This window comes from Antechinus flavipes, chromosome 1 (assembly GCF_016432865.1).
Source record: "Antechinus flavipes isolate AdamAnt ecotype Samford, QLD, Australia chromosome 1, AdamAnt_v2, whole genome shotgun sequence".
Lineage (NCBI taxonomy): Eukaryota > Metazoa > Chordata > Mammalia > Dasyuromorphia > Dasyuridae > Antechinus > Antechinus flavipes.
The window spans coordinates 180,215,000-180,228,376 of NC_067398.1; the positions used below are offsets into that span (position 1 = coordinate 180,215,000).

Here is a 13,377-nt window from a genome sequence, read left to right on the forward strand (position 1 = left end):
TTATACTCTATTTAGTTTTTATGCTTTTCTATTTTTTCTATTCATTGATGTCTCTTTAATTTTGATTCTGTTCTTTTCCAAATCAGTATTTTTCCATTTCTTGAGATTGTTCTCCTTTTAGCAACTATTCTTTTCCTAGTATTAAAAAACTAAATCCCCTTGTCCTCATTCTTTTGATTATTGCTGGGATTTGCATTTTACCTTTCTTCCTTCCTGTAACTTTTTTTCTTTGTCCTTATGGCAAACATTAGATTGTAGAATGCAAACTTGAAACAATATGAATCTCAGAACACTTGAAGTAAATGCCTTTTCATCTCACCATAAGAATAAAAAAAACATTTTTGCTATGAAGGGATTTTTTTTTTTGCTGTGACTATACATATGAATACACACATATGGTGACAGAGACAGATACACACACATAAATAAATGTAAGACATAGAGTGAGAGAGTGTGAGAGTAAAAGAATGAGAAAGAGCAAGAGAGAAAGCAAGAACAAGAGTAGGAGAGAATGAAAGAAAGAGAGAGAGAGAGAGAGAGAGAGAGAGAAGCATGGAGACAGAGATGCAGACAGAGAGACAGGAAATAAAACACACTATGAAACCATTATATTAAAAGCTCAATGGATATATGATTTGATTAGGACAAAGTCTCAAAGACAGCATGTGGATCTACCATTAGGTAAATATTCTGAAATTTTGTTGATTCTAAAATTATTGACAACTATAAAATGACAAATTCTAACTAAACATCCTGTTAATTTAAATTGTATTCTTTAAAAAAAAGTACTTTTCTTTTTCAATTGTAAATAAGCAAATAATGTAGTCATAGTTATTTGTAGTTAAATATCCATTATTCCGAAAGATGCTGGATAATGAAGTCTTGGTTAATTGCCACTCAGGTAATTTGGAACCTTCCAAAGACCTGCATGTGTAAATTATAAATCGGAGGCAGCAATAGGAGAGGTTATGGTCAGTAAATAAGTTTTAGAAACCATAGGGTTTTTGAAAATTGCCCTGACCAGATGTATATATTGTTATTGAAATAACTACAAATAAGCATTTCAGTTAGTTAAAAACAATTCCCAATGGTATTAGAGTCTCAGGAACCAACTCTAGAAGCCACAGCCAGAAAGTAGTACTATTTTATAGTCTTAAGGTGAATAGATAAGACTTCTATAAGTTTCAGAAGAACATTTTACCTTAACTCTTGTAATTATATTGTCTTGGGGTGGGATGGAGGAAGAGAAGCACAAAAAAATTTGGAAAACATCCACATAAAGTAAATCTAATTTCTGTAGCTTTGGGTAAGTTCTAATATCATTTAATTTAATTCCTATTACAAATGAAAGATGAAAATTCAAATAACAATAGACCAAAAGAAATCCTAGAGTAGAGGAGAGAGCAATCCCATCCTTCCTTCTTTCCTTCTTTCATTTTTTTCTGTCTGAAGTACTCTAAATCATGTGATGCCCCGTGCTTCTGGAGAAGGAGTACTTGAAACTTCTGGGGCCCTTTGAAACTTCTCATGATCATAAAATTGGTATTTCCTAGAACATGAAACTCTCTGAAACATTCCTGTAATCTGACAGTAACACATGCAAATTGGGACCCCTTTGTCTCAAGGTTATGAAAATGTTGTGTATCCTGAAATAATCAGTATCTTGTAACAAATCTGCTCATTACTACTGAGGATACCATTACATTTCAGCATGTCTCACCTCAATTAGCCAAAACTTGTGGTCAAAACCTTCCTTTGTCTTTGCCTAGCATTAAGAAACATAATCTTCACTCTACTTCTTGCTTCTGTTATTCCCCTTATGCTATAGAATCCCCTCCCCTTGGTGATTTTAGCCTTTATAAACTTCCACTTACTACTTTCCACTTAAAATTATATTGGTCTCTTTCTTGCATCTATATCTTGACATAACATTTCTGTCCTTCCTTCCTTGCTTCCTTCCTTTCATCCTTCCTTCCTTTCTTCCCTTGTTCCCTTCCCTCCTTCTATCAACATAGGCTATCAAACCCTACAAATGCTCTTAAAAGTTATTTTTCAGGGGGATCTTTGGCCCTCCCAAAATATTTTGGGATTTACTGGAAAAATTTCTTACTTAAGGATCAGACCTTAAACCAAAACCACTCTGATTCTCATTAATTGGACACCATTAAGTCCCAAGTCAAGCCCCATTTGGTTTTCAATTTTGATAAGTATTCAGCAGTGTTATTATTGTAAACATGGGAGTTAATGAGTCCAAGAAGTTAGGCCCTAGTTAGATCAAATATTGATATTAGGCTAAGGTGAAAAGTCCTTAATTAGTTTATGGTACCTTTGAAAAACATTGGATGAAGAGTCATGATATCAGTCAGAAAGATTATTGAAGATCTTGGTGATTACTCTGTGAGTCTTCTTTGAAATTATACATTGATTCAGATTCAGATTTAAGTGGCTGTCTCAGGAAAGGAGAGAACTGTCCTAAGAAAAATATAAAATGATTATTAACAGCAAGTGCAAGAGAATTTCAAATTGGAAGTTGCTGGTTTAAAGCAAAGGAGGGAGAGAACAAGTCAGTAAGTTGTTATCAATTAATAAGCTTCTATGAAGCACCTAATATATATCAAGTACGATATTGAAGATACAAAGGCAAAAACAAACAGTCTATGACAACTAGGTATTTAACAGTCTATCAGGAGAAACATATCTACATATATGAATATATAGAACACATTTAAGGAAATGTTGATGGGAGAGGTTCTGGCACCTGAGAGAATCAGGAAAGACTTTGTGTAGGAGATGAAATTTGAATTTATTTTCAAATGTAGCTAAAGAGCTACATTAGAAGCAAAAATGAGGGGACAGCAAAGTGGCTAGAGTAATTTTGGATAGAATACAGGAGGACCTGACTTCAAATCTGTCCTCAGAAATTTCACATTTACTAGCTGTGTAATCTTGGACAAATCTAATTGCTCTGCAAAAGAAAAAGAAGCAAAGGTGAGCAAGGAAGAGAGCAAAGGAGTAGGAGACATTCTGTGGAAAGAGGAAAAGATAATGTTATACATAGGGAATAGAAAGAAGATCAGTTTGACTGCATGTGAGAGTATATGAAGGGGAATGCTGTGAAATAAGCATGAAAAAGGCAAGCAGGAATCCAATTGTGAAAGTCTTTTAAACACCAAATAGAGGAATTTTTATTTGATTCTAGAGGCAATCAAGACACACTGAATCTTATTGAATAGGGGAATGATGTAGTTAGACCTTTGTTGTAGGAAGATTACTTTAGCTGCAGTACTGACACTAACTAAGGGGCTATAATAATTGTTCAGATAATAGATGACAAGAGCCTGAGGTAGCTAATATGGTGGCTTTCAGTCAGTGAATTAATCAGTCAATCAGCGAACAAGCATTTATTAGGCACTTACTATGTGTCAGGCATAGAGACAACTAGAAGGCTCAATGGATAGAGTGCTGGCCTGAAATCAGGAATACCTGACTGAGTTTTGACTTCAGACACTTATTAGTTGTGTGAACCTGGGCAAGTCGATTAACACTGTTTGCCTTTATCCATTGAAGAACAAAATGGCAGTACACTTGTATCTATGAAATATATTCTGATTCACTTGTTATAAGGAAGTCTTAAAAGGGAATTATATATTTACAGAAATAAAACTGCCCAGTCCCCTGGAGCTTTTTATAAAGGAAGGCAATTAAATATCCCACACAAAATATGTATAGGATAGTAATGCTGAGATAAAACATCAACAGCAACAAGAGCAATAACAACAAAGGATGGTGTGGACAATGAGGTTTTCTTGGGTGGGGCAGAGAATAAAGGGCATTTCATAGCAAAAAAAAAAGAGGAGGAAATCTCAGCTGCTGAAGGGACATAAGGGGAGATTGGAAAGTACTGACTGTTTTATACTACAACTAAGGGATACATTTCAATGGAGTGAAATAGGGCAATTGAAAATGTAGACTGAGCATTAGTGATCATTACTAGTAACAGTGCTAGATTTTTTTTCCTTCTACCAGATTTTGAATTTGTTTCTTAAAAGATTATGCCAAAACCATGAATATTCATGGAAGATCCCTTTCTCTATTTGAGGCTAAACACATCAAAAGAAGATATGTGAAAAACTGTATACTTTAAGAAATCTTGGCCAATGATGGAAATTGAGACTGTTTAATATTTTTCTGGCTGGAAGTAACCATTCCAAGAGTGAATAATATCCAAAGGAAGCCTACATAGTTGTTTCTATTTAGCAAATAGAAGACTTAGTAAGGAACCCAGAAATTGATACAATGCTTGACATCCATCAACTTGTTAGAAAAGCCCCCTTGACACTGAAAATCAGCACTAGAAGCTTTATAGTTGTTAACTAGGCACAGGCCCTTACTTCAGAGAATGGATTGGTTTTCTCAAAACCACAAAACTCTTTCTGATTGGCCAAATCCACTTGTGCTTTCCTAGGTCCCCAATTCCTTGCTTGCTCAAGGTTTCTCTTGATTACTTAATTGTTCTGTAGAATCTTAACCTTCCTTAACCTCTCAATTCTGAAAACCTCTTAGTCAATGATACCCACTATCTCACACTTCTGGAAGCTTGCAACTCTGTGGAAACCCAACTTTTCAGCATTTCTCACAATCTAACTGAGGCTCGCTTAATTAAGAAATATGATTATTCTGACTCTTTGGGTTAACGTCACCATTCTGCCTCTTTTAAATGTCTTGTTTGCTTATTCTATTTTATTGGTTTATTCTTATCCTATCTTTCAGAGGATAAAGCACTAGGCTTGGAATCAAAAAGATCCACCTCTTTGAGTTCAAATTCAGTCTCAGATACTTACTAGTTGTGTGACCCCATGCAAGTCACTTAACCCTATTTGCCGCAATTCCTCATCTATAAAATGAGCTGAAGAAAGAAATGGTAAATTACTTCAATATCTCTGCCAAGCAAACCTCAAATGGAATTATGGAAAGCTGAACACATATAAACAATAATAAAAATCTCTGTTTGATATTTGACTTCAACTAGATTCTTTGTTCAACATACTATTTGATTTAGTTAATTTTACTATTTTTTACTTTTCAGTCCTTTATAAATTCATGGATAATCACCTGAGCTACCTAAAATGCTTTACTCTTATTAAATTTTCATCTGACATCTGTATTGTGAATATTTTGCTGTTGTTCCAAGCATTTCAGTTATGTCTCTTTGTGACTCAATTTGAGGCTTTTTTTTCTGGCAGAGATATTGGAGAAGTTTGCTATTTCTTCTCCAGCTAATTTTACAGATGAGGAAATTGAACAAATAAGGTTGAATGACTTGCTCAGGTTCTCACAGCAGTTAACTATCTGAGATTTTATTTGAACTCTGGTCTTTCTGACTCTAGGCTCAGCACTCCATCTACTGCACTCTGTAGCTGCTAATAAGTTTGTGCTTCTGCTAGAGTAATGCACTTTAAAACTAAATATACAAAATTCTCATGCCTCCCAGAAAAGATCTTATGTTCTTTTAAGTACAATTATGTAATTATTTGAGCACTTCTTCCTTCTCTTTCTATTTTTCATCTTCTCTCTCTTCATTTTCTCTTTATTCCCTCTTTCTTCTTCTTCTTCTTCTTCTTCTTCTTCTTTCTTCTTCTTCTTCTTCTTCTTCTTCTTCTTCTTCTTTCTTCTTCTTCTTCTTCTTCTTCTTCTTCTTCTTCTTCTTCTTCTTCTTCTTCTTCTTCTTCTTCTTCTTTCTTCTTCTTCTTCTTCTTCCCTTCCCTTTCTCTTTTTCTTCCACTCTTCTTCCTTTTTGTCTTTGTTTTCCTTCTTTTACTCCATTGCTCCAAAACCCAATGAATCTGTGAGTCTATCAATTTGGGTATTCACTTAAAATAATGCATATTATGATCCATTCATTCCCATCCATCTTATGGGAGGAAAATCTGTTTACCTTCATATATAAATATGATATGTCTAGCCATATCAACATATCAAGTAGTAGATGAACTTGATACATATTTGTTGATTGAATAAATGCCATAATATGAATAGTATGTAGGAAGATATATACTTTTTTGTGGGCTGTTTATACAGCAAGGATGATAGATTTGTCACCAATCCATCAATATTTTTTCCTATGGTTCCTCTCTTACCCAGTGGAATACACTCACTATATGATTGGCTGAGACTCATATATGAAGAAAAATACCATTGTAAAAGAGAATTGGTCCAAGTCTGAATTGATTGAATCCATAATTTATTTTTTTCTGACGCAGTAGTTTCAAATCCATATGGATAATTACACATATTTTTAGGATATCCTCTTCTTTTCTGACCAGTTATGGTTCCCCCCTTTTATTTCATTTACAAGTATAAATCATTTGATTACCAATTAATTATACAACAAATAAGCAGCAAGCCCAAGGATGTTCTATAGCTTATTAATATTTTTGCTAGATGACTTTCTATCTCTATGTAGATTATAGCAGATTAGAGTTACTTTATGTTTCAATTATTTTTCTTTCAATATTTGCTCTCTTTCCTTTTAGATTTGTTTTTTCCCTAGTACTGTGAGGATATATATCTGCAAATTCTTATTAAAATAGATAATATGACTAGTGTTAGGTAGAATTGAAATTGAGCTCTTGAATTAATTCAATTTAATAAATATTTAAAAAATCTCTCTCTTTGTGTAAAGCACTGTCCTAGGTACTGAGAATGCGAAGATTAAATAATAATAATAAAAAAAAAGGTCTCATTACTATCTTCAAGAATCTCACACTCTAGTGAAGGCACAGGATTGCTATAATTTGCAGAGATTTATATAATGCAAAATAGCATATCATGAGTGAAAGGAGAGATCCAGATAACATATCCAAAGAAAATTAGAAGAGCACTAACTCATTTTTTATTAAAGCTTTTTATTTACAAAGCATATGCATGGGTAAATTTTCCAACATTGACCCTTGCATAAGCTTTTGTTCCAAAGTTTCCTTTCTTTACCCCCACCTCCTCTGCTAGCTGGCAGGTAGTCCAATACATGTTAAATATGTTGAAATACATGTTAGATCCAATATCTGCATATATATATATGTATGTATTTATACAGTTATCTTGTTGCACAAGAAAAATCAGATCAAGAAGGAAGAAAAAGAAAAATGGAAAAAGAAAACAAATTGCAAGCAAATAACAGAGTAAGAATGCAATGTTGTGTTGCACACTCTGTTCCCACGGTTCTTTCTCTGGGTGTAGATGGCTTTCTTTATTACTGCACAAGTGGAACTGGTTTGAATCATCTCAATCATCTCAATGTTGAAGAGAGCTACAATCATCAGAATTGATCGTCATATAGTCTTCTTGTTGCCATATAATGATCTCCTTGTTCTACTCATTTCACTTAGCTGAATCAGTTCATGTAGGTCTCTCCAGTTCTCTGTGAAGTCATCCTGTGGGTTGTTTCTTATAGAAAACAGTATTCCATAACATTCATATGCCATAATTTATTCAGCCTTTCTCTAATTAATTGGTATCCATTAGTTTCCAGTTTCTTATCACTACAAAAAGGACTGCCACAAACATTTTTGCACATGTGGGTCCCTTTCCCTCCCTTAGGATCTCTTTGGGATATAATCCCAGTAGAAATACTGCTGAATCAAAGGATATACACAGTTTGATAACTTTTTGAACATAGTTCCAAATTGTTCTTCAGAATGGTTGGATCTGTTCACAGTTCCACCAACAATGTATCAGTGTCCCAGTTTTCCCACATCCTCTCCATTATTCATCATTATTTTTTTTTTTTTTTGTCATCTTAGCCAATCTGACAGGTATGTAGTGCTATGTTGGAGTTGCTTTAATTTGCATTTCTCTGATCTATAGTGATTTGGAGCACTTTTTTTTTATGTGGATACAAATAGCTTCAATTTCTTTATCTGAAAATTGTCTGTTCATATCCTTTGACCATTTATCAATTGGAGAATGGCTTGAACTATTATAAATTTGAGTCAATTCCCTATATATTTTAGAAATGAGGCCTTTATCAGATCCTTTGGATGTAAAAATGTTCCCCCAGTTTATTGCTTCCCTTCTAATTTTTTCTGTATTAGTTTTGTTTGTATAAAAACTTTTTAACTTAATATAGTCAAAATTATCTATTTTATGATCAATGATGATCTCTTGTTCTTCTTTGGTCACAAATTCCTTCCTCCTTCACAAATCTGAGAGGTAAGCTATCCTATGTTCTTCTAATTTGTTTATAGTATCATTCTTTATGTCTAGATCATGAACCCATTTCAACCTTATCTTGATATACGGTGATGTGGGTCTATGCCTACTTTCTGCCATACTACTTTTCAATTTTCCCAGCAGTTTTTGTCAAATAGTGAATTCTTATCCCAAAAGGTGGGGTCTTTGGATTTGTCAAATACTAGATTGTTAGAGGTCACTGATTTTTGGAGATCTGGGAAGGTTTACTAGATAAGGTGACACAAGCTTCCTTGAAGGAAAAGTATTCTTCAAAATAGAGATGAGAAACATACATTTCCTAAGTGGGAGATATCTCAGGCAAATAACTGTGGCAGATCAAATCAAAGAATTATTAGTCTTTCAGGTTGGTTGGAATATATACTACATGAAACATGAAGGCTCCAAAAGTAGACTAAAATGATTTTGTAAAGCACCTTAAATTCCAAGCTAAGATTTTGTATTTTGTCCACTGAATAATGGGAAATCACAGGAAAATTTTGAGAAAATATACTTTTAAAACTTTATTTTTCTTTTTTTTGGTCTATTTTCTTTATAACATGACTAAAACAGAAATTTCTTTTCATGAACACACATGTATAACATATGTCAAATTACTTGCCTTCTCAATGATGGATGTTTGGAGACAGGGAGGGAATTTGGAATTCAGTTTTTAAAATGAATGTTAAAAATTGTCTTTACATATAATTGAGGATGATAAAATACCAAATTAAAAAAAGAAAACTTTTGAGATTGGAGGTTACAAAGTCAGATGTCTATTCATTTTGAAAGTGATTTCTGCTTGTGTGAAACAAAGTAGACTGGAGAAAGGAGAGACTGGAAGCAGAACATACAACTAGAAGGCATTAAAATATCCTTGCAAAGAGTATGAACTACAGCGGTAGCTATGTGAGTAGTGAGGAAATGGATATGAGAAATGCTGTGGAATTAGATACAAGTAATAACATGTGGGTGATGAGTGGGGAAGAGTCAAAGATGTTTCAAGCCTGGATGGATGTTACTGTTTCAAGCCTGGATAGATGTTACTGTTTCAAGCTTGGATAGATGTGAGAAAGGTGGTACTATTAAATGATATAGGAGGATTCAAAGGAGAAGTAGGTTACTTCAGAGGGAGCATATTTTGAAAAATCAACATAAATAAAACTTATGAAATTGTTAATTAGAAGAGTTTATCATAGGCGCAACATTAATTTGGTTTTTTGATTTTAATAATGATAAAATGGACTAGAGCATGTGCCTATCGGAAAAGCTGGAGGTATTCTCCAAGTTACGAAGATCTAGGCTGAATTTTTGTTTCTGACAAATGTTGGTTATGTGATCCTGGACGAGTCACTTAACCCCTTTGTGCTCCAGATAACTCTCTAAGACTATACATTGCAGGGAAGTTATCTATTTGTAGGCTAGAGTAAATTCTTCTCCAGAAACTCTGTACCTCATGGAAATCACAGTATGATAACAAAAGTAAACTAGGTATAAAAAGTATCTGAACCTGTGGCATGTGGAATAATTGTTAGACCACTCACATTAGGAGTGTTTTTGGAAAAAAGACCCAGGAAAGATCTGTATTCTTGAACTATTTAAATGATCTTCAGCAGTACAAAATAAAAAAAATGAGGGTAGGGAGAGGGAAATTCTAGTTCTTGTTTTTTTTTTTTTTTTTAAAGATATGGTTCCCCCTAAATCTTAATAAGTATGAACACTTTTTTTTCTGGTCATTTTATTTTGAACTTACCCATGGAACTTTCTTCTCTCCCTCCTACTTTCAGATCTATAAACATGGACAACATATTTAAGGCAACATTTGGTTGGCATCAATCTGCACAGCATCTGAATAAATCTTTAAGAGTCTGTCATAGCAACAAAAGCTCTGAGAACAGAATTCCTTGACATGTATGACCTGCACATGCTTAGTTTGTTAGTGATGTGATCAAGTTCTAGCCCTGCCCTTACATTGTGAAGTATTATTGCATCACTTCATTTATCATTTTACTGGATGCTGATATACACTTGATGGTCTATTTCTCTCAAAATAGTGCTACCTTTGTCAGTTTTTTTGAATATTTGATTTATTTTTCATGTGAAATTGTAGATTTGTGTGTAATTTATTTTGAAAGACAAGTGATTTTCAATTGAATTTAACAATCATTAGTCATTTATTATATACAAAGCATAGTGTCACAAGGTAATTGTCACTAAAGCTATATGTTTTAATTGCTACTCTGTCACTTAAAATCACCCCTGAATATAATAAATAATAATTCATGGTGGGTAAGAACTACTCAGGCTCTCTCACTTTTTTAGCATCTGTGTTCATAGAACAGGACTCTGCAAACAGAAAAAATTCAACCGCCAATTTTTCAGCATTCTTCTTTTCAATCTTATATTTTAATTTCTCAATGTCTCCCAAGTGCATTTATTCACTCTTTACTGCTCTGGGTTTATAGTTTCCTTATTCAAAAAATCAAGGGGCTGAAGCAGATGACCTCTAAAATTGCTTTTTACTTCTAGCTCCATAAAGACAGTGAGAGGGAAATGAATACTTCTAGAAGCAGCCTTTTCTTCCATTGAACAGGTAGTTGGAAGTCTTTCCTCCCTGGAACTTCCCTCAGTACCTGTTAAGTGATTTTCCAGGGTGACACAGCTAGTAAGTGTCTAAAGTTGCTTTGGAACTCAGGTCTCTTTAACTCTAGGCCCATGTATCACTGAGCTGCCTTTTAGTTCTGTGCCTGTTACATACTTGATGAAAACTTTTTTTGCCTTGTTATTGCCTTTGGGTCCTACATAGTTCCTTCCAGCACAGTACTAGACAAAAAGTAGACTCTTAATACTACATTTATTAAACAAATTGAACAAATGAATAGCATTTAAACTCAAAAGCTAATATATTTAATACAAACTAGCTTCTAAGCTCACCATTGAATAGGATAGAAGCTTTTAAGTCCTTACTTATCTTGATGGGTGCTGTCATTTTTTTTTTTTAATATTAGAGATTGCATCTCTTTTTGGGCTGCCAGTTTAATCTTATATTTCTAAATAGCTTAATGCTTGTTTTATTTGCAAAATCATATTGTGATTGGTGGAAATTATTTAGCTAATTAGTGCTATTTTAATTTTTTAAAATAAGTGTTTCTACCTCTCTCCCTTTTCTACTTCTCTCCCTCCCCTTCTCCCCAAACTAGGAAATTTGTCGCTTCTCTTGGTAGAAATAGAAAGAAATAAAGAAATGAATTTCTTTCTGGTTAGTTTAACCATATTTCTCTTCCTATTTCACTCTTTTGAATCCTATTGGAAAATGCATTCATGTAGACTAGATCCTTCTCATCTCAAAGAAAAGAAATAGTGTGCTGATTTTTTTTTTTTTTTGAAAAATTAGTATTTCCGTGAGACATTAACTCAGTCCTTACTTGTGAAGGAAATGTGCAGTTGATTATAAAGATTGTGTCCTAGAGAGTTTTTCTTTAGGAAAGTTCAGCACATCAGGTACACTTATATTTTTTCCTTTGATGCACACTGGGTCATATTAGCACTAATGAGAATTATATGCATATTGAGAGATGAACCTTTTCCCCCAAGTATTAACATTTTTTACTTTTTTGGGGGGAAAAGTTTCCTTAAGACAGAATTTTCTTTTTATTTTTTGCAATCAAATGCTTCCTTTTTTCATCCCCATGAGCCATAAAAAATGTATCTATTCACCGGTTGTCAGTCTTTAACCTAGATTTTTCCCAATAGGAATATATTAGAAAATGTTCCTCACTTCTACTCTCCTGGTGAAGTCAGCACTTATTAAAATGTCTATGCAGTGTTTCAAGCTTTACACCAATATGAAAGGTTAGAGACTGTCCAAGAAAACGACTGCATGTCAATAGGTCTGTTCTCATACATGTTTCATCATTGTAGCTCTCCTGGAATCATCACTTGAAGGTCATGTTCAACTAGAATCATGACAGTGACACTAGTCAGCTTCTGATCTCTTCTGCTTCTTGAGGTTTTCAGGGTAGCTTTACAAAGGTCATTTAAATGTTTACAAACCCCTTTGAAAAATTTGACCAGCCGATTTAAAGGTAATTTCATGGTTAGTCATGAGTTTTTTAAAGAACCAGGTAAGCAAATTAACCTGGGTCTTGAACAAATTGAGACTAGATTTATAGAAATCAAAATAAGGACCTGTTTTTTAATAGAAACAAAAAACTGCATCCTCCATATATATGAACATGACAGAAATCATTGAATGTAGCATTATTAAACCTCAAGTATATGAAAATATAAATAAAGACAGCTAGATTGCTCAGTAGATAGGGTAGTAGACTTGGAGTCAGGAAGATGAGTTCCAGTTTGGTTTCAGAAACTCATTAGTTATGTGGCCCTGGATAATATCAAAACCTCTGTTTGCCTTAATCCACTGGAGAAGAAAATGGCAAACCCATCCCGTACTTTGGACAATTAGATGGTGCAATAATTGGTGTATAGGCCCTACAGCCAGAAAGATTCATTTTTCCTGAGTTTGAATGAAGCTTCAGATACTTACTAACTGTGTGCCCTGGACAAGTAACCCCAGTTTTCTCATATATTAAATGAGCCAGAAAAGGAAATGACAAATAACTCAGTGTCTTTGCTAAGAAAACCCCAAGTAGGGTCTTGAAGAGTTGGACACAACTATAATGACTGAACAACAGTAAACTTGTAATAAAATGAGTAGGGTAAAAAAGTCTATAAACAAATCATTTTTCTCTAAAAAATGTTCTTTGGAGTAGACTTTTTTTTAACATGCAAAGGAAAATGTCTTCAACCTGCAAGGATGCATTGTCTTCTGCTATTTTAATGGCAGATATAAAGTGTTTCCTATCAATGTCATTATTGTAGTGTCATCGATGTAGGCTGTTAAAATGAATTCATCAGGCTCAAACAAATAAAAATTTTATTTTACAATGTGTAATATTATAGTTGACCCAGTCACCTCCTTTATAGAATAATGCTTTTATATATGTTATGGTACTTTATTATTTAATCAATGCAAAAGAAAATCATAGAAACAGAAAGGACAGGCCTTGGAAGTCATGGAAATTATACCGGAGGTTAAAATAACAGAGAAACCAAGACAACACTGACTTTTGTCTGTAGACTTCTTAT

At 33.7% G+C, this 13,377-nt stretch overlaps 1 long non-coding RNA gene across 2 annotated transcripts in view; it reads right to left on the reverse strand.

Annotated features, from left to right (window-relative positions):
- The window catches only part of LOC127551649 (uncharacterized), a 92,724-nt gene extending 82,623 nt beyond the window's left edge, over positions 1–10,101 (reverse strand). The window contains exons 1-2 of one of the 2 annotated variants that reach the window (XR_007951152.1): positions 9,980–10,101; positions 2,327–2,467 (exon numbers count right to left, since the gene is read on the reverse strand). This is a non-coding gene — a long non-coding RNA (uncharacterized LOC127551649). Of the gene's footprint in view, positions 1–2,326; positions 2,473–9,979 lie in introns of both variants that reach the window. The other variant, XR_007951148.1, reaches the window with a different exon arrangement.
- Between the last annotated feature and the right edge of the window lie 3,276 nt (positions 10,102–13,377).